General features: G+C 59.7%; 3 long non-coding RNA genes across 12 annotated transcripts; 2 read left to right on the forward strand and 1 right to left on the reverse strand.

Moving 5' to 3' along the window:
• Positions 1-7: 7 nt before the first annotated feature.
• Positions 8-2,179, forward strand: LOC123393524. The gene is made up of 3 exons (XR_006608332.1): positions 8-1,321; positions 1,515-1,642; positions 2,046-2,179. It is a non-coding gene; the product is annotated as an uncharacterized LOC123393524 (long non-coding RNA).
• LOC106005479 lies at positions 1,993-14,856 on the reverse strand. 8 transcript variants are annotated; one of them, XR_001178852.2, is made up of 10 exons: positions 14,721-14,856; positions 13,032-13,178; positions 12,472-12,619; positions 10,646-11,858; positions 5,690-7,695; positions 5,106-5,205; positions 4,460-4,750; positions 4,228-4,300; positions 3,523-3,768; positions 1,993-2,933 (listed from the first exon to the last, which is right to left on the reverse strand). It is a non-coding gene; the product is annotated as an uncharacterized LOC106005479 (long non-coding RNA). The 8 variants fall into 8 exon arrangements; XR_006608326.1 differs by having other exon boundaries at positions 5,690-5,899; positions 6,491-7,695; positions 12,472-13,178; XR_006608324.1 differs by lacking the exon at positions 12,472-12,619.
• A 562-nt stretch (positions 14,857-15,418) lies between these two features.
• Positions 15,419-24,733, forward strand: LOC123393523. Of its 3 annotated transcripts, none has more exons than XR_006608330.1 (5): positions 15,419-16,137; positions 16,847-21,862; positions 22,458-22,633; positions 23,965-24,139; positions 24,411-24,733. It is a non-coding gene; the product is annotated as an uncharacterized LOC123393523 (long non-coding RNA). The 3 variants fall into 3 exon arrangements; XR_006608331.1 differs by having other exon boundaries at positions 22,521-22,633; XR_006608329.1 differs by having other exon boundaries at positions 16,847-22,633.
• Positions 24,734-24,971: the final 238 nt, after the last annotated feature.

Raw genomic sequence — 24,971 nt, forward strand, 5'->3', positions numbered from 1 at the left:
TATCCACACACATGCAGGTGCACACGCACAACCACACACACACACACGCACGTGCGTGTACACACACGCCCCATAAAAATAAGAAAGCAAAAAGCCAGTCAACCCTTTGTGATTCTGCCACACGGTGTTGCCAGCAGAGGTACCCGTGGTTTGGAGAACACACAGGCCCTGGGCGTGGAATCCTTCCCTCCGCCGCTCCACGGCAGAGCATCTGTTTGTTTGTTTTCTCATTCAACAAACACAGGCCGCGAGCCATTGCATGCCTGGTCCTGGACCGGCCCAGGGGACACAGGAGACAGCCCCAGGCCTTGGGCTCAGGACATCCGAGCACACAGGCCTTGACATGACCCCTGCCTGGGGAAGGCCACACGCTAAGCTGGCCCTTGGTAACTCGGGGCTAAGGTCGTTTTCCCAAACTTGCTCACCATTGGAACCCCCGGGGGCTCTCATCCACACCTCAGACTCCCAGGCCCCGGCTCTGGGGCGGCTCAGCAGGGAGGGGTGCGGGTGGGGAGACCGGAGTCCTGGAAGGCAGCGGCCTACCCGCTGGGATGAGGAATGAGGTCTGGGGGCTTCCCTGCTCGGCTGCAGAGGTCCCAAGGGTGAAGGGGCCGAGAGCCGTCCTGGTCCCCCATCCCAGGCTGGACCAAGGGGCCTCCAGGAGACACAGCCCCCCTCTGTGCCTGCGACCTGCAGGGAAGGTCAATTCACAAGTCCCCAGACTGCCCCCTGCAGCCCTCAGGAAAGTCCATGGTGCCCCACCCCCCACCGGGTCCAGGCTCTGCGTCACCCAGGTCCTCTGTCCCTGGCTGATCTGTGGAAAGGCAGCTTTGATTCTGACAAAGCAAAAGCAAACAACAAACACCCCCCCCAGCCCCGCTCCAACAGACGGACGTGCCTCTCACAGATGGACCAATCGCTGTCTGCAGCCCCAGCACCTCCTGGACGGCAGGCGGACTGTCCCCGTCCACCCCTCGCCCTTGGGCTGGAGGACACTGCTCAAGGGTGGCACTCCCTGTCACCCACAGATCCCCAGGGATCCCATTCTGAGGCAGCAGAAGTCACAGGGACATCCTACGTCTCTCGTGGGCCTTGTGTCAGCGGCCGTGCATGAAGTCCACAAAAGGTGGGCGTCGTAGTGCTGGGCAGATGCCGGGGGGGGGCCTTCTCCCCACGCACCGGCCCCTCACACAGATACAGCTCCCTTTCTTTAGGGGGCAGTCAGGACGCGCTCCCCGTCGTCTCGAGGCTTCTCGGAGACCTCCTCGCTGAAGACAAACACATCCGTGCATGAGGAACTCTGGTTTTACTCCACTTACCGGTGAGGCCACAAGGCTCAGAGCAGTTAAGTGACTGGCCCAGAGTCACACAGCTTGTCGACAGTGGGACGGGGGCGCTAATCAGGTGCTCGCAGCCTCCGTGGCCTTCACCACGCGTCCTATTCTGTCTAGCGTCTGCCCCACAACTTCCACAACGGCCTGTGGAGATTTTTACTTTGAATTTGGGTTTCCCAGGGCCGTGAAGCCATTCCTGGGAGAGTCCATTAGCCTGGATCCCCACGGACAAGCGGCGTTTAGGAACCAGGAGCTCAGGTCCAAAAAGGACCTTGCAACCAAGGACAGAGCGCGTGTGGCTTGGACAGGTGTGTGGGGGATGGGGGATGGGAATATCGGACGCTTTCTCCCCCCAAAACTCACCGATTCATGGTTTTGCCTGCTGCCAGGGTATCTTATTTTGCCTTTAAATTTACTTCTATTGCCTTTGGCTATAGGGAAATCAACTCTCAAGAAAGTTGCCAGGCGCCCAGGGAGCTCACCTGGTTAAGGGTCTGCCTTCGGCTCAGGTCATGATCTCAGGGTCCTGGGATCGAGCCCCGCATCGGGCTCTCTGCTCAGTGGGGCGCCTGCTTCCCCCTCTCCTCTCTCTCTCTCTGCCTGCCTCTCTGCCTGCTTGTGATCTCTCTCTCTCTCTGTCAAATAAATAAATAAAATCTTTTAAAAAATAAATAAATAAATAAAACCAATTTTATCTTTGCTTCTGTGCAGGGTAGCCACTGAGAGTGGCAAAGAAGATGCCCGAACAGGGGAGGCTGGGAGTCAGCTGTCCGTCTGTCCATCTCAAGCAGCTGGGGTCAGGACAGGTGGGGAAAGGCTGGTAGGACAGACAGGAAGGAGAAGGCCCATCCTTCCCTGCAGCTGCCCGAGCCGCTGGCCCAGGGTCGCGGGCCCCAGGCTGGGCTGCAGAGCTTGGCTCCTGGACCCGAAGTCAGAGAGCAGCGCCCCACGCCGTGGGTCTCCACAGGGCCGTCTGGCTTGCAGGGCAAGCTGGAGTGAACATCTGGCGATCGCTGGAGCCCACAGATGTGAGCAGGAGATCGCAAGCAGCTGCCTCTGGACTCAGGCCGGGCACCCTCTTCCTGGAGGAGGGCTTTCAAGGTGGTGCAGACTGGCTGGGCCTCAGCTTCCTCATCCAGGAAATGGGACAGCAGCACTTCCCTCCTTGTTGAGTTCAAGTACATTCATCTCAGCAAATGGTGGCAAATATTACAATCATCATGCCATTCCCCGGGTCCTAAGCTGATCGCATCCGGTGCCTCGTGTTGCCATACGCGTTACCACAACCTGGGGAGCTTAAAGCTACAGCAGTTTATTCCTGCACAGTTCTGGAGGCCAGAGTCTGCACTCAGGGTGTCAGCAAAGCCGTGCTCCCTCTGAAGGCTCGAGGGGAGGGTCTTTCTTGCCTCGTCCAGCTCCTGCTGCCTCGGGATGTTACTGCCTCAGGGCTGCCTCCGGACGCGGCCTCTGTGGTCCCGCGATGTCCTTCCCTGTGTCTCCGAGACTCTATCCCCCTCTGCCTTTCCCCGGTCGGAACAAGCAGCGCTGGATTAAGGATGCATCAGGAAGTGGGGGTGAGGATGACTCTGAGCCTCCGGTCTGGGCATGGAAGGACAGAGGCAGACGCAGGTTAAAATAGGAAGAGGCTAAGTTTGCCTTGACTTTGAGGCCCCATCCGTGTGGACACGTTGAATGCGCACGTGGATATGAGTCTAGAATTTGGGGGAGAAATAAAAATCTCACTAAGTAGAAAACGGTTTGGGCGAAAACGTGACCCTGTCCCAGACCTGCAGGGAAAAACAGGCAGACTGCCAGTTAGCCAGACAGCCGTGCCCCGAACCTTCTAAAGGCCAATCCCAAAGGCCTGTGGCCAAGGGCCCCCCTCGGAGAAGGACGTGGCCACCTGAGGCAGGGGACACCTGGGGTGACCTGCAGAGCTCCCATGGCACACCCGCCAGTTGGCCCGCCGTGCACACCCTCCTGGAGCTCCGTCCCTTCCCTGACCTTCCCGGTGCTCCTCCCAACGTCTCCCGCTCACCCTGCCTGTCCTCCTGCTTCTTTGCTCCCGGCTTGTCCCATGCAGCAGACCCTTCTGTCCCACCTCCGGCCCGAGACTAGCCCAGTGCCTGCACACATACAGTCCGTGTGGACACAAGCACGCATGCACGCGTTTCTGGAGACCCCTTACCAGACGTGAGCAGAGAACGGGGACATTCGCAGGGACCCCAAGGGCCCCGGCTGACAGTGGAAGGGCTGACAGTCACCAGGAATGTGACAGCTGCGTGGGCTGAACCAGGAGCTGTCGGTCCTCTCGGCCATGGTCAGGGGCAGCTCCACTCCCGCAGAGAGGCCGCTAAGCACCTTCCCATCTTCTCGCCTTCTAGGGGTGCCCGTCCACCGCCCGCACCTTTACCAGCAGCCTGGGGCCCCGGGACTGCAGAAGGAATGATAACCCTTGGAACAGGGTTGTTTGTTTATGTCATGGACCACTGATTGTTGCCACTTCCGAAACCCCAGGAGCCTTCAGCTGCAGGGGAGAAGGCCTCCCAGGTATCCGGAAGGCTCCTGAGCCTGGGGGCAGGAAGGGCGAGAGGGGCAGTTTCTTGGGGCCGAGTGGGGATGCTGCGCTGTCATGCTGTGCCAGTGTGACTTGCTTTTCCCCAGGTGGCGGGAGCAGCCTCTGAGCTCTGCAAGTTTCCCTGGGGAACCAAATCTGTAAGGTTGGGCATGGCTACCCTGGAGAGGCCATTCTGGGGTTCCTTCCCAAACACAGACATGGACACACACGCACACCGGGCAGGGTGCAGACCAGGGGGGACTGTAGCAGCCAGCACCGCCCCTTGGTGACAGCATGCCGCACTCCATTTGCAGCAGATATGGCCAGTCCAATTACCTGGTGGGCGGGCTGCCTGGGCGCTCTAGCTGGTCAGTCCCGGGGGAGCCGGGGCCCCATGGTCTGCAGCGAGCTGTGGAGAATGGAGAGGAGGAGGCTGTGTTCATGACAGAAGCCCACACTCCCCGAGCAGCACCAGCCGACTCGATCGCTCTTTAATTATCTGGAATTAGAGGGCCATCCTCGCCCGCTTTATGTTCTGGTGGAGGAAATCGGGGCATCCGTTAATTACCTGATCCACATGTAAAGTGTCACACATAATTTTTCCAGAGCCAAAGGCTCCTGCTTCCAGATCTGCATCATCTCTTGGTAATGACGTGAAGTGAGGGGGAAGAGGACGCCGCGCCCGGGTCCGGCCGGCAGCAGCTGCGTGGCGGCCGAGCGGAGGGCTTCACCCAGGATCCCCGAGCACCAGACCCCGTGGCTCCTCCGCGGCAGAGAAGGAGCGAGGGGTCCAGACGCAGAACTGAGTGTTTGCTAAGGGACCACTTTCCATCGATCAGAGTCTTAAGTAGAGAAGTGACTGGAAATGGAAAGCAGACCATGGAATACGCTGAAGCTGCAGGACAAGGCATGTAGGTTGGGTAAGAAGAAGGATTTCCCAACGGGAGGGAGAATTCGGGCGCGTGTACTCTGTCCGGTGGGTGTTTTGTGACCGGACTGGGGAGAGGTTCCCTGTTGGGAGTCACAGCCATGCAGCGAGAGGACCCGATAATACGAGGTCACGGCCTCAGCTCTAGCTTTTGGCGCATGTTCTGGGGGCACTAGGGGTGGGGGAGGAGAGGAGGGGAGAGACCGAGGAAGTCGGAGAGACAGAGACAGAGAGACGGAGAAGGGGACAGAGAGAGGGAGACGCAGGGGTCTATTTGAGGTCGTACCTTCCGTTTTGTCAACTAGAAACATCTTAGCCTTCGACCAGGTCCCCAGGGGCCCAGCCATATTCCCTGGCGGCCTCTCGGACTACCGAGGGCTTCCCACCTGCAGGAATAAGCACCGGTGCGTCTTTCCTCTGGTGAGGACCCCTGCCCCAACCGCAGGCAGGGGTTTTCCTTCTGGGCAGACAGAGGGAGCCGAGGAGGACGGTGATGAGGCAGTGACAGTAGTGGGTGCCAAGTCCCTGTAGCTTCCAGAGCTCCCCCACATCATCCTACTCCTGACAGTTACCCTGTGGACATGGCTTATCCTCAAGCCCCATTTTACAGAAGAGAAGGCTGAGGCCCAGGGCCACACCTTGAGTAGGTGGCCAAGCTGGCCCAGGTGCCCTGACTGCAGCCTGGGCTGGCCCACAAGGCCACGCGGCCACCCACCAGAAAGCACTGGGCGTCCCTAGTGCTCCTGGTAGGGGGGTGTGGAGAGGGAAGGGGAGGGGAGGGTTGCTGTGTCCTGGTGTCGGGAGCTGCGCCCCCACGTGGACACTTGCCTCCAATGCCCCCCACTCCAGCTGCAGTCTTAGCCCACTTACGGACCGACTTCCTGGGCGGGGCACGTCTACAGTTGAGGAAGGTCAAGTGGAAACTGTTGTCTCTTCCCATCCAAGGCTTCCCAGCCTCTCCTGCCGCCCAGAGATGAGCCAGACGGCAAGGGCAGCGGCCCGCGGGGTTGTCCCGGGTCCGGACACCGTCTGGTGGAGCCGAGTACCCTGCCTCCTCCAGGATCGACCCTTAGCCCAGCCCTGTGCGGGGAGCATGAGTTTCCTGAGCAGCTGCTAAGACACGGACGCACGGCCCCCATTCCAGGGTTTTCGGTAGGTTCGGGGTGGGGCCCTGAGCCGCCCGGGTGTGCAGCCAGGCTTGGGGATCCCTGCCTCCGAGTTCCTGGACAAGGACGGTCCCTCTTCTGTGCGGTGCCTCCCCAGAGGGCCCCCTGGCCCCCACCACTGGGATGTGCCCTCGACACACCGGAAGCCTCTTTCCTGCCTCGTTCCCCTCCAGCCTGACTCAGAAACTTGTCTTCTCTCTGCTTCCCTGGTCTCGGGGGTCTGAGTTGGCCTGTGGCCCGAGCAGCTAGTGTGAAGTGAGGAAAATCTTTCCAGTGGAAACGTGTTGTGGCCGGCCGGCCCGGGACAGGCGACGGGGGTCCCTTGTGGCTCCAGCACAGAGCTGCTCCTGCTCTGCTCCCCCAACCCTGGCTCTAAAGCTTTACAGAGTCCCCAGACAGCTGGCACAGGCTTCTGGCACATTTGGGGGGAAGCGCAGTCCTTCTGCCTTGGGTGTGTTGTGAGGACACCTGGTTGAGCCCATCCCTCCCATTAGTTGGAACTTACGCAACCCAGGAGAGAGGGCATTGTTAGAAGAGGCAGCCCAAAGGACCAGAAGCCGATGTGCCCAGAGAGAAGGCAGGTGTCCTGCTTGGATCCCGGGAAGCCGGACAGCTGGCACGGGTCTGGCCCAACCTGGTGCCCATCGCGGGCTCACATGGCTCTCGGCTCCGGTCTTGGCAGCCAGGCAGCCCAGCCAGCCACCTCCTCCTGCGCCCGCAGTCACCCCCGTGTGCCACCGCCCAGAAGAGCACACTTCCCGGGATCCGACGCCTGTGTGAGGGGCACCGCCCTCTTCTTGGGGGGCCTGATGAGAGGACCCCGCAGCTCTCTGCTGCTCCCTTCCACACCCTGGTCCTCGGGGCCCCCCAGGCCACTGACGCACCCCTCCTGCGGGCCATGCTTCCTTGAGGGCGTGTGTCCAGGTTTCCTGGCAGCGCTGGACACCCGGTCTGGGGTTTGCTGGCAGCGCCCCCACCCCGGGATTCCCACTGCATCCAGGACAGGCCACCTTCTGCCAGCCCCTTGCCCGGAGGGCCCCGCCTTCCCTGATACACCTGCTGGGGCTGAGGCCGGACCTGCCTCCGAGGGAGGGGGCGGCTCCCGGCGATCCGCGCCCCTCCCGGGTGCGCTCCCCCTCCCCCCGCCCCCCCAGATCTCCCGCCTCTCCCTCCCGCCCCAGCGTTTCCCCCTGCACGGCATCTCCCTTACATCTCCTGGAATAAAACAATTCTCTTGTGCCACCTAATTCCCCCTCCCGACAGTTTCAGGCCATGATATTAAATAACGATAATCACAAGCCGCTCTTTGTTCCGTCTTCAACCACCGCCTGTTCAAGGTCACAGGCCCCTCCGCTCGGCTTAGATAAATCTTCCCCGTCGCTGAATTCTGACAAACCCCGCGGCCGCCGGCCCTTTGTTGTAAATTCTTTGTTTGAAACACGCGAGCCGCGCGAGGCGCCTCGTGCCCGCCTCTCCACCTTTGCATATGAAATCCCGGCGCTCCCGGGAAGGGCAGGGCAGGGGAGGGAGGGCTGGGCCTCGGCCCGCCCCAGCCCTCCCCTCCCTCGCCCCTCCCCACCCCTGCTCAGCCAACCCTGGAGGGTCCGCGGTGGGTGGCGGCACCTCCTCCTTCGTTCTCCGCTGCCTGCGGGTCCTCGTCCCCTTCCCGGAGAGCCCGTCTCTGCTCCGGAGTCATTTCTTCTTCGTAACCTGATTAAAGCAGAAGGTGTCATCACGGCCTCCCCCCCACCCCCACTCGAAGCAGAGCCCAGAGGGCAGATGGGGATGGTGGAAAGCTCCAGAAGGGAAGCCCGAGGGCATCGTGGGGGCTGGGAGGGTGGGGGGGTCTTCTCCCCTCCACCCCTGGACCCAGCTGGGCCCATGCTTGCTCAGGACACACTCCGCGCCCCCATTACCCTCGGGGACAGTTTTCATCCCCCTCTCCTGCGGTGGTGGGTTGGATAGTGTCCCCCCAAAATTCACGTCCACCCCGAACCCGAGGAGTGTGACCTTCTGTAGAAGGGTCTTTGCAGGTGGGATGAAGGTGAAGAGGTCCTAAATCCCGTGAGAATGCCTTATAGGAGACAGAAGGTGGGGGCAGAGGCCAGAGGATGGTGCCTCTAGCCACAGAGCACCGGGGACTGCCGGGGACAACGACCCTCAGGGAACTGGGCCTCCAGAGGGAACGCCCAGTCTTCTGCCCTCCGAAAAGAACACATTTATGTTGTTCCACACGTCCCATTGGTGGCACTCTGCTTTGGTGGCCCCAGGACACTAACTTAACCTCTTTCCTTCCCTTCAGGGAAGGGACCCTTCTGCAGACAAGGCCAGGAGGGGCACCGACCTGGGTGTGAGTGCTGGGACTTTGGGCATGAACAGCTCAGGTCCAGGAATGGGGGGCCTCCGCCGGCCCCGCCCCCAGATTCCCGGGCAGAGACAGGACGGAAGCTTGCCAAGAACTTCACACCCCTCTCCCCGTCACAGGAGAGTGGCCAGGGAGGCTGAGGGCCCGGTAAGGACAAGCATTTTACTGAGGGGTGGAAGGGAGAGTGTGGGGGGACGGACGAGCGGTAGAGCTGGGGTAGAGCTGTCGCTTTGAGCCCCCGGGGACGGCGTCACTTTAAATCCCCTGGGAGGCGGATGCCAGGATGGAACTTGATGGGCTGGGGTTGGGCTGGGAGAACTGTGTGCGGAGGGGAAACAGAAGGGCCAGGAGGAGACCCCGGGAAGGGGGAGGCAGAAGGAAGGCGGGCTGCGGGAAGAGAGCCCCCGATTACCGTGCAGTTAGAGGGGGCCTGGCTGGCCGCGGGGGGCCCAGAGCAGGGACTGGTCTTAGGAGGGCGGGCTGGGGTGCCCCCGCCTGCTCCGTGCCCAGACATCTGGGAGCCACTGGGGCAGCGTGGCCTCATGAGTGGGTGGGAGCCAGGGAGGGAGGGGAGGCTGTGGGGCCTCCTTGGGGGGGCGGCCGGGGACTGGCACCAGCATCCGCCCACCGCCCGAGGCCCGTGGCTCCAGGTTCCCCTGTTGCCGCTGTTGTTTCTAGGCCCTTCCTCCTCTGGCCTCCCTCAGCGTTTCAAGGTCTCCCCTCGCTCCCCACCATCTCCCGTGTCTGCAGAGGGAGGCCAGCAAACGGGCAGTGCTGTCGCCCAGGAAGGGGGTCCTGTGTCTGCAGAGGGAGGCCAGCAAACGGGCAGTGCTGTCGCCCAGGAAGGGGGTCCTGTGTCTGCAGAGGGAGGCCAGCAAACGGGCAGTGCTGTCGCCCAGGAAGGGGGTCCTGTGTCTGCAGAGGGAGGCCAGCAAACGGGCAGTGCTGTCGCCCAGGAAGGGGGGTCCTGTGTCTGCAGAGGGAGGCCAGCAAACGGGCAGTGCTGTCGCCCAGGAAGGGGGTCCTGTGTCTGCAGAGGGAGGCCAGCAAACGGGCAGTGCTGTCGCCCAGGAAGGGGGTCCTGTGTCTGCAGAGGGAGGCCAGCAAACGGGCAGTGCTGTCGCCCAGGAAGGGGGTCCTGTGTCTGCAGAGGGAGGCCAGCAAACGGGCAGTGCTGTCGCCCAGGAAGGGGGTCCTGTGTCTGCAGAGGGAGGCCAGCAAACGGGCAGTGCTGTCGCCCAGGAAGGGGGCAGCTCCATCTTTCTGCTCCCCCCACCCCAGGCGAAATCAGTGGGGAGGCTTCCTCCAGCTCATTGTCCCTCCAGCCCTGGCGGAGGCCGTTCATTCACAGCAGGTGTCCTGGCTCCCGCCCGCCCGCGGAGCCCCTGCATCCCCTTTCCTTCCTGCGCCCTCAACGTCTTCCCAAGTCTCTTTCCCAAACCCGCATCCTGGGCCTTGTCTCTCTTGCTCCCCGTCTTCCGCAGAGAGCTGTGCACTCGGGTCCCCCCGAACCCCGCCACCCCGCCATCTCTTGTCCTAAGCAAGTCCGCTTCCGGCCTTGCTCACCCTAAATGCACGTAGGTCCCAGTGCACCCACAGCACTCTGCACCCCAAATCCAGGGGCTTCCCTGACCTCCATCCCTGGGGCATCGCTGGCCTTCCCTCTCCTCCACTCTGACTTCCCTCCGAGGGCCCCTCTCCTGCTTCCCGGCCACCTTGCCTCGCAGCACTGAGCCCACTCCCACGGTTCTCATCGTGGACCGGGCGGTTCCAGAACGACCCACGCACACGGTCGGCCCCCTGCAGCCCCAGTCCCCCCTTCTCAGCTCCCGCTGGACCCTCCCACCTGGATCGTTCAACCAACACCCGCCAAGGGCCGGACCCATGCTGGCTGCTGTGACAGGGGCTAGGACACCCAGCTGGAAACGGGCTGTGGGGCTCCTGCGTTTCAAGAACCTAGGAGCCCGGCAGAGATGTCTGCACACGGCCTTTGCCTGCAGCCCAGCAGACTCAAAGTCAGCCTTGCCCTCCCCAGCAAACCAACGACCCCCACCCCTGGCTCCCTGGCAGCCACTGGTACCCCCGACTCAAACCGGAAAGGCACCATTGATTCATCCCTCAGCCTCACCATGGCCGTGCACGGCCGCCCACCAGGCCCCACACGCAACTGCTGGGTCACCTGCCCAGCCGGCACAGGCTTCTTGTTGTCACTCTGGTCAAGTGCCTTCTTCCCTGAGATGGAGACCTCCACCCGCCCCAGCCACGCGTCTGCTTTCCCCGGCCCACGCTGCACACCTGGTGGACGTGATGGGGGACGAGAGGCCTCCATCGAGGTGCAGGTGCGCATATGAAACACGCAGCATCAGTGACACGTACGTGTGACGGCTGCTGGTGCAGTGAGTGGCAAACACAGAGCAGGAGCCCAGACGCAGGGATTCAGCCCTGAGCTGCCCAGCTGTGTCCCCTGGACAGGCCATGGCCCTCTGGGTCTCTGTTTCCTCCAAGACAATGAAGGGAGCATTCGGGGGCTTTGGTGGCCCCTCCCTGTCTGAATTCTTTACTTCTGTGCCTGACTCATCTGCACGTTCCTGTGTCCCTCTGGGGTGTCTTCTGCCTGCTCAGGCTGCAGATTCAGGAACAGGAAGAAAGAAGAGCAAAAGGGGTCAGAGGCCGCCCGCCCCTCCTCACCCCTAGAAAGCTGCTGTGGGTCCCAGGAAGGCCTCGTGAACCAGTGCACTCTTGGGGTCTCTGCCTCCCTCGCAGCGAGGGGAAGCCCCTCGCCCACCCCGTCCCTCCCACGGCTGCCCTTCAGTCCTGGGCTCGGGAGCTTCCTCGTGCCCGCCGCCCCTCCTGCTCTCCCACATTTGAGGATGACTTCTGTGCCACCTCCGAGCGCTGCGACGAGAGACGCTTTGCCCTGTTTTCAGGGAAACTCCCCCACAGCAGCCACGGGTTCCAGCACTTGGTCCTGCTTCTGAGATTCGTGTACAGTGGTGGGGGGTACAGCAGCGAGCAGAGAAGCAGCTGCAGACCCCCTCCACTTAGCCCACGCCTAGTAGTGCCCTGAGTCAAGAGGCCCGGAAATGGGCTAAACCCGTGAACTCCGTTCTCTCCCGCGGCGGGTGGGAGAATGGATTTCTTAGACATGGAAATTGAAAATTCAGCTTTAAACCTGCGCCGAGCAAGGTTTAACACTGACGATTAACCCCGGGCAAACAGCTCATCGCGCCACTGGGGTGATTTTCACACGGCCCGGCAACCAGGAGGCGGCCGGCATGTTGCCCTGCATATTAGTGCAAAGGAAGGGGCCCCCGCCTGGGGAGGGGGCAGCGGTCACGTCAGGCTTTCCATCCTGGTGCCCCGACACAGCGGGAGCAGGCGTGAGACTGTCCCGTGCCTTGGGGTCTTCCTGGCCGTCAGACGCCCCCCTCCACCCCGCCAGCCCCGGGCTGTGGCTGAAGGAGCTCAGGTGACAGGTCTCAGGTGACAGGTGCAGCCGTCTTGGGTCCTGGAAGCGAAGCACAGGTGGTAAATACAGCCGCTCGAGTCTGCGGTGTTTCGAGGCTGCTCTGCCCCAAGGGAGCTGTGAGGGCTTGGACCTGCACCCCCTGCCCGTTTCCTTGTCTGTGGGCAGGGAGGCGCTGGCCCAGGAGGGCCCTGAGTGAGGGGGGGTGTCTCTCTTGGTTCCCGGCTCAAGGTATACCCATGGCGCCTCACAGTGTCCCTACTGCATGGACGGCACCCCCAGCGCCTGACCCTCCAGCGGTGCCCACAGACGGGCGTGTATAACCCCCCACACTTCTCTCAGAATAGATCTGTTCACCCACAGCAGTGGGGCCCTGGTCCTTTAAAATACCATATCAGCGGGCGCCTGGATGGCACGGTCGCTTTTGGCTCACATCCTGATCTCGGGGTCCGATCCAGCTCAGCGGGGAGTCTGCTGGAGATCCGCTCTCTCCCTCTCCCCCTGCCCCTCCCCCACCCCGTTCTCTCTCTCTAAAATAAACACACAAATCTTTAAAAAAAAAAAAAACACATCAGCAAGACTTTTCAAGGAAAGCCCTCGGGCTTCCTCCCACGGGCCAGGCAGGGTCTGAGCCACAGTCATTCTGGACTCACACCTGTCCGGACGGCAAACCCCGAGGACCACAGCGACGACCCTCCCTCCTGAGAACTCCGGGTGCGTTTGTGTCCATTTCACGCAGTTTCGGGGAGCCGCCCTCTGCCCCTGCACGTGGCCACTGTCCTCCAAGTCCAGCGCAGTGATTTCTGCGTGGGTGGAATGGCGGGTGACGAGGGCAAGCGGGCGGGCACCTGCCCTTTCCTGTCTCCGTTTGCAGGGTGCCGGGGGCCCCGGGAGGGAGCAGAGGGAAGGTCGGAGGACCGCTCTGTCCTGGGCTGGGAGCTGCGGGAGGCAGGAGGAGCCCACCAGCAGGGTGGGTGCGGGCAGGGCTGCATGGCCTCTGCAGGCGGCTGGGAACCCCTCCCCTCCCCCCTCCACCATCCCCCCTCCTTCCCCCTCCCCCCTGCTCACATGCGCTCTCCGTACAACCTGTGAGCTGGAGGGAGGCAACAGCCCTAACACTGAACCCTTGGCTGCCCTTGAGAAGCTGCCCGTCCAGCAGAGACATCAGACAAGAAAACAGTCTGTCCCATTTCCAAACCGATGACCGCTACTCACAGCGGCGGGAGGGTAGGAAGGGGGCGAGGGTGACGGGAGGGGCCGGGTGTGGTGCGTCCATGCCATGGAATGTCCCTCAGCCAAACACTGACCCCTGCTACGATGCGGATGGACCCCGAGGACCTGATGCTCCGTGAGAGAAGCCAGCTGCGAAAAGACAAATATTACACGATTCTTTCTTTCTTTATTTTTTAGGATTTTATCTATATTTTTGATCGAGAGAGACACAGCGAGAGAGCGACACAAGCAGAGGGACTGGGAGAGGGAGAAGCAGGCTTCCCGCTGAGCGGGGAGCCCGATGCGGGGCTCGACGCCAGGATAAGACACCGACCTGAGCCAGAGGCAGATGTTTAGCCACCTGAGCCCCAGTTACATTTTAGTTGAAAGGAGTGAGTCCAGATTGTCAGAGGTCCGTGAGGGACCAGGGAGGAGACGTCTCACCCACCGCAGGGCCTCTGAGCCACCAGATTTGGGGGCTGTGGGTAGAGGATCCCCCTCCTGCCTTGAAACTGAGAGCAGGGGCAGGAGCCCGCAGGCGGGGCTGACTCACTGACCACGGGGACAGACAGCCCCCGCCCCCGGCTCTGCTGGGCTGGCCCTGCAGGAGTTCGAGAAGCCTCCTGTCAGGTGGCCGCTCCCCCAATGACCAGCTCTGCCCCAATGACCACCTGGGTTTCGGTCCCCGTGACTGCTTCCCAGGTTCCCCCCAGAACCACGGCTGGACGGGGGCAGCCCCCCAGTGGCCCTGCAGGCAGAGCTCTCAGACAGGAATAGAAAACCAGTATCTCCCACAGGGGAAGGGTCAGGCTGCATGAAACGACCCTTTCGGGCCCACAGACCTTTTCATGGACCTGGATGGCTTTGCAACGTCTGCTTCTTGCTCTCAGTCACAGCGGAAGAAGCGTGAGCAACCACGTTTTCAGTTGACCCCTCGCCCTTGCGGTCTCCTTCCTACCCCTGTCCCCTTCCCCACGTCTTCCTGCTACGTCGCAAAGGCCGGGACAGCAGAGGGGGCGCCGTAAAAGGGTAATTTGGGTGAGCTAGTTTCCTTCTGGCCTATGATGCACTGAACGGTGCTTGGATCGGGTTGTGGGGGCGCGAGGAGGACCCGGAGTGAAGTCGGGCTGGGACAGGCTCCAGGGGATCGGAGGGGGTCACACGCTCTGTCCAGGACGCCTTCCCAGTTGCCCCGCGGGGAGCGCCCCCCTCATGCTGCACGGCCCTGAGAGGTCGTGGTCGCCTGGGCACCTCTCCCATTTTGGAAGGGGCTGGTCTCGCCGGTGCCATCCCCTGTGCCCCTAACAGTGATCAAGAAATGCCTCCAGGTGGGCTGCCAGGTACCAGGAGGCCAGCCCTCTGGGTCCCGGGACCACGGGGAGTGGAACCGGAGAGCCGAGGGACATCGCAGGCATGTGCAGGGCTGATGGGAGACGGGCTGTGGGTTGTTTTCCTTCAGCTCCAGAGAAGACCCATAGATCTCCGAGGAAAGGAGGGTGTGGGGCAGGGGCCGTTCTGGGGGAAGTTCTTGGGAGGCTCTTTGCAGACGATGTACAGAGAGACGCCCAGACGTGCCAACAGTGACAGACACAGCCCTACGGCCAGCAGAGCCCCTCCCAGACCCCCAACACAAATGCACACGAGGGCGCGCGTGCACACACACACACACACACATTCAGCTGGTTCTCCCACCTGAGCTCCCTGAGGGCGCGGCCTCTAACAGCTTTGTTACAAACGGGCTGATGCTGTAATGGTCAATTTACTGACCATGTGCGCTCTGTGCACGCCACGGGGCTGAGCATTTTGCGCGCAGTGTCCTGCTCAATCCCCTCCAACCCACGGTCATCTCTATTTCGCTGATGATGGAAACGAAGCTGAGAGAGGTCAGGACACCTGCCCGAGGCCATCCGGCTAGTGCTCGGCAGAGCAAAGACTCCGTCTCAGTTGCTGCAGCCCCAGAGCCTTAGTCCAGAGCCCGCCGTTGTTTTCGTGACATGACCTTGACTCCCAGGTCCAGGAGGACGGCTGGACACAGGCATGCATGGCGAGAGGGTGAGCCTTTATCTCCTTCCCCGCCATGCTCACCTGGGCTCACCTGGTCACCTGGGCTCACCTCTCCCCGCACCCCACGAATCTGTGCTGGCAGACGGGCTCTGACTTCAAGCAGAGACAAAACTCCACAAAAGGCAGCTTGTTGGTCCAAAATAATTGGCTCCTCTCATGAGGTGTTAAAACTGAGGAGTAACCAGAGCTCTGGTTTCCTTAAGATGTCTGGTACCTGGCCCGCTACTCTTCCCACCACCACACATTTGCATAAAATGCTTATGTTACTGAAAGGCCTGGACAAACCTCCCCCCACCTGAAACTTGTTTACGCCCGAAAGTGCTATCAACCGGCTACTTCTGCTTCTGTAAAAGTGCTTGCTCAACGTGCGGGCTAACTAGCTACTTCCGCTTCTGTTCCAATGCTTGCTTAATGCACGCGCGGGCTCCCAACACCAATCAACCAACACCAGGTATGATTTTTAAAATATTAACCAATCAGCATAACTTGTTTGTACCCCACCCCAAAACTTGTTTGTACCTGCTTATAAAAACCCTGCACTTACTCTGCTCGGGACCTCTTTGCGTCACCGGGAACGAGTGAGCGGAGGTCTGGGTTCGAACTCCTAATAAACGACCCTTGCCGCTTGGCTTTGACTCACGTCTCTGGTGGTCTTTTGAGGTGGGGTGTATAACGCATCCGGTATTTTATTACCGCAGCTTCGTCAGACCCGAAAATGCAGTATGACTCCAGTCACATTTCTCTGGGGTTGACAACGGGCTGAAACAGAATCCCCGTGTGTTGCTGCCGCTCTGTGTCTTTATTAACAAACATGCCAGGACGCTTTGTTGGACCTGCACAGTTGAAATGGCACGAAACAGCCCCCTGTCGCACAAGGTGGCTCCCGGCTTCCCCTGGTCCATTTTACGACCTCCTGAGTGTCCAAGCGTTGCTTTGCGCGTGCACCGAAGCCCCCGGCTCACACATGAGGACGCCTGCAAATCCACCTCTTGGCCCCACTTGGCATCGCTTCGCATTTCCAGCGAAGATGCTGTGGTCGGAGATGGTAGGTTCTCCTGATTGGAAATCTTTGCTTTTTGCCCCCAAAAGACAGCTCAGGCTTGGAAGGTGCTCTTGTGGGGGCTGTGGGTCCTAGCTGACTGGTGCTGCAGGCTGGAGGCCGGGGACGGTCCGTGGGGTCGCCTGGGTCCCTTCTCACCCATGAGGGGAAGGCAGAACCGGAGGCGGGGGACTCAAGGGGGAATGACGCTGCTCTCCAGTGATGAGACCACGCCCATCGCCCTGTGCGTGTCCCCTTAGCACCTGGTGGCATGAGAATCAAGGCCTGACGTGTGGGAGGAAGCACCGGCTCATTTATAATTAAAAAATACACAAGGAAACTGTAAAATCAGGCTTTCCACCCATCCAGACAGCAGAGCAGCTGACGCTTTCTTAACACCCAGCCTTGGCAAAATGTGGGGAGTGAGGCTTGTCGTCAGCCCTAGTTGGTGCCGTGGGGGTGGGGACGAAGTTTTCAGATCCTCGTGACTCCGAGTGGGGTTCAAAGGCTGGCAGCAGCAGCAGCAGCAGCCCCGGAGCTCGTCAAAATGCAGGTTCCCAGGTCTGCTGCTGGGAAGCTGGGAGCGGGGCCCACAGCCTGTGGTTCGGGCCCCCGGTGATGCTGGCGGAACCCGCAGTGGGACAGGTGTTGGTCTAGAGGGTGCTCTGGCCCCCACGTTCCACTCTTTTCTTTTTCTTTTTTTTTTTTCTTTTAGTATGACATTTTTTAATTGGCTGCTGCTGGGCCTGTGAAGACAACTGCTTTTTTATGCTGGGAATCCGCCTGGTCGCGCTGCCGAATCGTCCGCTGGTTCTCGTCATGTCGGCTGATTCCACTGGATTTTGTAGGGAGCGGATTCTACCGACGACAGATTAGGACCGATCTGTCTTGTCCTTCCTGATCCGTGTGCCTTGTTATTTCCGTTCTTCTTCTCTGTTCTATCTGCTGGGACCTTCCGAGCGGGAACGAATTCCGCTCTGCTCTCCGGACGGGCGTCTTCGGACGTGCACGTGAAGACGGTGGCACAGGACTGTTGCCCGCAGCGGCGGCAGCAAGAACAAGATGCTGGAGAAGCCGGACGCCCGACGGTGTGGGGCCGGTTCACACGCCCGGGCGCAGCCGAGTCCCGGAGCGCTACGCAGCCGTGAGAAGGTTGGGGTCGCTCCGAACGAGCGGGCTTAGGAGACGGCGGCAGACATGCAGCATTTGGAAAGGAAGGACGCGGCTTGGCCGGCGCGGCGCAGTCCAGAGATACACAGACACGGGTGATTCCGGGCACACACGGGGTTTGGAAGGAAAGGCAGGCCACCCTTCTCCGTATCTGAGGAGGAGGCCTGGGGGCCTGGGGCGGGAGGGACAGGGACTCAAGCCCACACTTTTTTCACTATTTTAATTTTTATATTCTGAAAGTGTTACTTCTTCAGTAAAAAAGTTAGTGCGCATTTCTGAAGGAGTTTTTAACAAATAGATACACACAGGCTGGTCAGAAACGGATGCCTCTCCGTCCAGGTCAGGACTTCTCAGCCAAGGCTGCGCGCTAGAACTTCGTGGACCTCCTGTTCGGGGGGCAGAGCCCGGAGCATCACTCTGGCTGACGTCTCGTTGGCACCGAATCTCGTTTCCAGGGGCCGATGTCCACTCCGTGAGAGCGCAACGTTGGGGTTCGCTCAAATTCACCCTCACAATTGAACTTGAGCAGTTTTACCGAAAACGGAACTGCTGTTGCCCAGGACAGCCCGGGCACCTTCCCCTCCACCCTTGGAGATGTCGGGGGAGTTTGTCTCTGGTCACCGGCCATTAAGGTGTGGCCTTGGATGCTGTGGATCCAGGTGCGCTCTGGAGCCATGGGACTCGGCCAGGTTTCCTGACCTCTCTGGGCAGAGCCGTGCCAACTTTGGGGCATGTGAAGGGGATGGACGGAGAAAAGGTGACGTGAAAAGTCCACAGACTTGCAGGACCGTCAGGCTAACCTGTCCCCAGGTTCAGGGGTCTTCACGGTCCACCTGTTCAGGCAGGCATCCTTCCTCCCTGGGTCTTTCGTGGCCACCCTCTGCTCTCTGGTGTTTATTCCAGGCTTAACATCCAGGAAGGGTTTTGGACTTCCTTTTGTAGGAGTCAGAGGTTACACGACTCGGCAAAGTCAACGGCAGAGCACAAGGGTCGGCATGCTACTTCCTGCCCCCTGAATCCCACCGTCTCCTCCTGGGTTTCAGACACTATCCGGACGAGACCAGATACAACCTGAAACAACCCAGGCACGTCCCACTTTAAGGAAGGAAAAAATAGGAAGGCTATGGACCAACGTGTTGAACCTTCAGATTATAAATTTTTTCTTTTCTTCCTTACCTTGATTGCCTGGAATCTGCACAATACTATCTGCTTCCTTTGCAAAGGTGAAAACACCGCATATGTATTTGTGGTACCAATTTAAAAAAAAAAAAATTCTATATTGACACACAGGAACGGGAAAAACAAACACAGCAGTAAAATGACGAGTGTCCCCTCAAATTTTAAAAGCACATGACAGATCTGTCCATTCAAACCTGAAGACGAAAGCCGAGGTGCTGGGGAGGCGCGATTTCTGAGCGATGGTTATGGAGCAAAGGGACCTTCTTCTGTACTCTCTGAAGTGCTAACAAAGATCTACACTACTTTTAAAACGATCCGCCGTCACCTTGTCCCAGAGGGGTTTTCTGGATACTGTCTGGGAAACGTGCTCTTACCTCCTCTTCACTGCTTTTACTCAACGCCTTCCCGGTCACCTGGGTTATGCGACGGAAGCAGGTTTTTGTCTCTCCGGACGTGGGGTGTCGGCTCCCCAGGTCCGGGACCTTCACCCAGAAGCGTGTCGGCACGCAGTGGGTGTGGACCCTGCCGGGGGAGCGAGTAGAGGGACGGGAGGCGGATGAACGGAGGCGGAGGGAGAGCTCGCGTGGCGGGAAGCTGCTGGACACGTCAGAGATGGGAGCGCACCCTCCTGCCGTGGATGGAGTCCCTCCTGCGCGCGGGGGCTCCGCTGGGCGCTGGATCCGGAAGACGCGCTCACTGTCCATGAGGAGCGTGACTCCTGCGGAATCCGGCCAGGGTTGGGGGCAGGCGAGGAAGGAAGGGGACAAGCATTTATCAAGAGACGTATTTTATGTCAAACTTTTCGTACGTTGTCTCATGTGATCTCCTCAGCGACGCTCCAAGACTGGGAGTAGAAGACCGTCTCTCCCGCGGCAGGTGCACATTTAGAGGCCGGAGACGTCTGGAGGGCTTCCCGTGTTCTCTGCACTTGGCAGGAACTGTTTAATGGCGGCTGCAACCTCCGTGTGGTGGGCACGGTGCCCTCAGAGCCTGGGACAAAGCTGAGGCCGGGGGGTGGGGAGGTTGGGGCTTGGGTAATTTGGTCACAGCCCCCGTCTTGTGAGGATGGAGTGGGGTCCCGTGGCCGCTGGTGTCCGTAATGTTCCGTGTGTCTCATAGGGTCGTGATGGGGAGCAGACAGGAAGAGGGTCTGAAATCCATGGCACACAGTAGGTTCTCCATAAAAATGGGCTGAGAGTATTTGTGGCTCATGGAGGGGGAAACTGAGGCTCGGGGATATTAGGAGACATCCCTGAGGCCCAGGAACATAAGCAAGGCCGTTGAGGATTTGAACCCAGGGCTCTCTGGCCCGGAGCCCCTGTGTTGCTACATCGTCAGAGCCTATAAACAGAAGATGAAAATGTGGCAGGTCCAGGAGGAGAGGCGGCCAGGGTCTGCCATGCTGACCTTCGGGACCAAATAGGACAGGGAACCCTACGGGACCGACGAGGTCTCACCAAGGAGATGCAGGACGGCTGCAGGGCTGGAGAAAATACCCAGAAGGGAAACCGAGGCTCTTTCCTGCAGAGGGATTACAAGGGCGAGGCACAGAGGTGCTGACAGAGCTGTGGTTGGATGTGATTCAAGTGCAGGGCAGGAGGGCTCAGACCCTGGGCAGATAGACCCGGGCCAGGTCAGACGAGTACCCAGTGACCTTGAGCGTCACCCTGGAGATCCTGCTTCTCAAGCCCGGCTGCACGTTACACACCTGGGGAACTTAGTCATACGGCAGAGTCTGGAGCCCCCCAGGCCTGTGCAGAGCGGACAGCCAGCTGGCTGGAGCAGAGAGAGGGAGAGCCCGGAGCCAGAACGGGGGCCTGGTCGTTGATGACCCTGGAGGGCCATCAGGAGGCCTCTGGCTTCTCCTCTAAGATTTTAAGCCGAGTCTGTCTGGTCCCAACATCTGTGTCCTTGGACGGCGGAGGGAGAGGCTTGACGAGAGTAGAGCCAGGCTTGAAGGGAGAAGCCGCATCAGGCTGCTGTGATGGTCCTGGTGAAAAGTCAGGCCCCGCCCAGACTCTGCACCACGGGAATCAAGAGGAAACCAGACTCCAGGGATGCCTGAGGGACAGAAGGACAGGTCCTGCTTGGACTCCCAAGGCAGAGGACAGCGCTCCTCAGCCCGGTGGCTGTGTACGCCTCGCCTGCGGCCGTGCTGCGCCTGGAAGCAGCCCCATCCCGGACCTAGCACAGGCCCCACAAAGCATCCAGATGTCTTGGTTCGCCCCCAACAGGACTCGGTGTCTGAGCCATCACGGTGGGGAGGGGGACAGTCAAGGGAGGAGAGGCAGAATCAAGGACTGTAGTTAGGGGTACGAGGTGCAAAAAAGACCCCCCAGGAGAATGGGGGGCCACCAGCCCAATAGGGAGCGGCCCGAGATGCAGGCCGGGTCTTGGCAGAGGGTGTGTGTGGGGGTCCTGAGCCCTTTCAGCCGCTGTGGAGGTCATCATACAATGTGGCTCCAGTCCTGTCTCTCCAGAAAACAGGCCTTGATGCTGAGAGCCACCGCCCACCCCACCCCCCGCCCCGGTGTCGGGGCCACTCCCCCCGGGGGACGTGGATGCTGGGCACAAGCAAGGGAACAAGGCAGCCGCAGGGAGACGAAGGCAGACCCAGGCTGTCCCCACCGGCTCGATTTAAGCTGCTGGAAGTTCTCATTTTCCATTTCTATCTCATATTCCAGTTAAAGAATAATGACATAGGGTTACAGAGCAGCCTCCCCCTCCTCAGTAATTACCAAATTAACACAATCTAACAGGCCAGCCCCCGGCAGCGCGCTGAGATTAATGCCGAGAGCGATTAGCCGCAGAGCCTTCCCGGCTGCACTGACCTCCTTAAACAGCCTGATCCGGTGCGCGGGGTCTCTGGGGCGAGTCCCTGCCGTGCACACTCCCTTCGCCTCAGTTTAATGGGATCTGGGGCCAGGCTTAATGGGCCAGGCGACCCCACGGGTCAGGGAAGCAGCTCCCCCACTCAGGCAGGAAGCTGGAAAATGAGCCCCAAATTAATTTATTCAGCCAATTTATCAGGCAGGTGGGGAATGAGTGTGCGGACTTGCCTGGCAAGTCCGCAAGATAAAGGCAGGAAGAGGATACTGCCTTCTGGAAGGCTGCCGTCCAGGGAGGGGTCGGGAAAATGAGGCAGTGGCCAGCCTGGTGCTGACCCCAAGCTCTGGACCAATGCTGGGATGATGACCGGGCGCGGACAGTGGCTGTGGGACGGTGGGGACAGAGGGCACGTTCCCTGAAGCCAGATCCGTGGATCCGCAGCAGGAAATGAGCTGAGAGCCAAACGGTGGCCCAGCTCCGGAGCAGGGGAGCCGATGTTCACGAGGAAACTATGGGAAGGAGCAGGAGTCCAGCTGGGTGTGGCACGGTCCCGGTGAGTGATGCCCGGCTCTGGCCAGAAGCACAGTGATGACGGGGATGGGGAGAAAGAGGCATGGTGGGTGGGGGTCGGCCAAGTGAGGGGCACCCCTGGGCTGCTGATCGCAGGGCAGGTTAGAGACCAGGGAGGAAGCCGGTGCCGGGTCTAGGCAGAAGAGTGCCACTTTGGTCTCAGGGCCAGGGGGAAGGAAGCAGGAATCCCGAGGAAAAATCGGTAAGCCTCACACTGAGTGAGACCTGAAGCCCAGTGGAAAGGCAAGTGATGGCGCCTGGGGCCACTCTCCACGAAGGGGGAGAGTTCGGGGGCAGGAAGCTGTTGGCTGGGGAGGGGTGCGGTGGGAGCCCGGCCGGAGCCCGGCAGGGGTTTGGGGGCTCTGCAGGAAGGACAGGGCGGGCAGCCTGCGCTGGACACGGAGGTGCGGGAGGGGCACATGTGGGCCCCAGGGAGGGTCTGCGGACTCAGGATTCACACAACCCAGGCCTCGAAATCTTAGGAGGAACCTCCACTCTCTGGTCCCCTTCAATGCACATCCTGGGGGAGGAGGAGGAGCCCAGATTCCGGACACCGGGACGTTCTTTTTCCTCATCAGCCGAGCTCTGACCGCAGACCTGCTCCAGCACAGGCTCGAACACAGCAACTGTTTTCTGTTCAGAAACTGCTGCTTGGCCTCCGACTGCCTTTGGCTGCGGGACCCCGAACCCCGATCGGAGGGAGGACGGTCACCGGGCGGCTGGTGGTGCCGGGCGGCGCTGGGCCCCGCGCAAGGTACTTCTGATTTCCGAGGAAATGCCACACGGCCTCCCACAGCCCCTGCAGCATTTGGCGAGAGGGCTCTGGCTTCTCCACATCGCTGCCAACACCTGTTATCTTTTTTGTTTGATTTTGGTTTTGTTTTTGTCTTTTAAAGATTTTAACTTATTTATTTGAGAGAGGTACAGGGAGAGAGAGCATGAGGGGGGAAGGTCAGAGGGAGAAGCAGACTCCCCGTGGAGCTGGGAGCCCGATGCCGGGACTCAATCCCAGAACCCCGGGATCGCAACCCGAGCTGAAGGCAGTCATCCAACCAACTGAGCCCCCAGGTGTCCTGGCTTTTGTTTTTTTTGAGACTAACCGTCCTAACGAGTGTGGGTGGTGTCTCACTGCGGCTTTGACTGGCATTTCCCTGATGACCAGCGATGGGGAGCATCTTTTCCTACGTCTGTTGGCTGTTTGCGTGTTTCCTCTGAGGAATGGATAGATGAACACACAAAGGAAATGTGTCATGTGCCGGGTGCTTGGGTGGCTCAGTCGATTAAGCCCTTCAGCTCAGATCATGATCCCAAGGTCCTGAGATCGAGTCCCTCATCGGGCTCTCTGCTTGGCGGGGAGCCTACTTCTCCCTTTGCCTCTGCCTGCCTCTCTTTCTCTCATGAATAAATACATAAAATCTTTAAAAAAAAAATGTGTCCCGTGCCCACGATGGAGTATTAGTTAGCCTTATAAAGAGGAACTCTTGCCTAGTTGACCAGATGGACGAATCTGGAGGTCCTGATGCTCAGGGAAGTAAGCCAGGGATGGACGGCGTAGCAGCGCGTGACTCCGGGCATACGAGGCATCTCAAGCAGCCACCCTGGGAGAAGCAGAGAGGAGGAAGGTGATGTCAGAGGCTGGGGGCAGGGAGAAGTTCAGCAGAAGTTCATGCAGGGTAAAAAGTCCCACGGATCTGCTGCGCAGCGTTGTGTCTCTTATAACAATACCCTATTGTTCACTCAAACATTTGTTAAGAGGACAGATCTCATGTTAAAAGTTCTTGCCCTAATAAGATCAGATAATAAAATTTAATTTAAAAGGTGCTTCTGATGGCACCTGGCTGCTGAGAGCTGAGCGGCCAAGCCAAAGGCAATTTATCGGAGAGCGCCCAAACCTCAGATCTGTTTGAAGGGGATTAAGATTTGCAATGCCACCCCAAAACTGTCCCCTTGTGGGCCTGTGGCTTTGGGGGCTTTCTTTCTTTCTTTCTTCTTTTTCTTTTAGCACCTTCGGAACACTGGCTTGGGTAACACTCAAAGGGGTAAGATAAAAGCTAGCAAGGTGTCTCTCCCCATCTTTGTCTCCAGGAGATGAGAAGGAGAGCTCACGCACTCTGCTTCAGTCCCGGACCCCGGTTTGGGCAGGAGGAAGCTAGCAGAGCGCCGTCTGTCACACAGCTCGTCTCTATGACCCCATTTCATCCTCACGACAGACAGCGCCGTAGGAACCCTCACCCACGTTTTGTGGACAAGAAAACCAAAGGTTAGAGAGGGGACCCGCCCAAGGGTGCCTGCAGGGGTGGTGTCCTTGGTGGGGGGGAGTGCTGTTCGTGAGGCAGAGGCCGGGGGTGGGGGGCGGCTCCCCTGCAGGGGCAGCAGTGTAGGGTCTGAGGCTCCCACGGGAGAGAGGTCCAGCTTGGCGTAGGACAGCCCCGAGCGCCGTGTGTCTGATGGGACATGTGACGTGATGGGACAGGGGTGTGACCTGTCCGCCCTCTGGTAAAATGAGGCTAATGATTGCACCGTCCCTAAAGCTTCGCTGGAGAATCTATCGAGACCGTTTGTGGTACCTGCTAGGCCGTCTTTGTCCTCACCACCTTCGCCGCTGTCCTCCAGGCCCGCGAGAGCGCAGGCGGCCGCGGCCCGCGCCCTGCATCTTTTCATCCTGAGGTGCGAGAGTCAAGTCTTCTTAAGTCGGTTGTTTCTTTTGAAGACATCTTAACCAAAGCCTCCTGCCTCCAGAGTCCTTTACCATGACGAATGTCAGTAACCGTGATGGCTCCCTGAGGCTGAATTTTAAAAGAGCATTAAAGATTAAAGGACACACAGGTCAATTACCGGTACAAGTAAATGACTTGAGGAGTAATTACATATAATTTCGTCTTGTTTATTTGGCATTAGTTGTAAGTGTCCGTAATCCGGGGTCCCGGGGGTCCTTCACTTCGGGTTTGCATGTGGCAGATGACGGGACTCTGCTCCGAAGGCAGAGGCTGGGGTGTGGGGGAGGGGCCCTGGGGCTCGGGGACTCTTGGCCTCTCCAGACTCCACCTGGTTGACCGGCTTCAGTCCAGACCCACAGACGGATTCATTCCTCA

This window comes from Mustela putorius, unplaced genomic scaffold (genome assembly GCF_011764305.1).
Source record: "Mustela putorius furo isolate JIRA1106 unplaced genomic scaffold, ASM1176430v1.1 tig00000873_pilon_pilon_pilon, whole genome shotgun sequence".
NCBI classification, from domain to species: domain Eukaryota; kingdom Metazoa; phylum Chordata; class Mammalia; order Carnivora; family Mustelidae; genus Mustela; species Mustela putorius.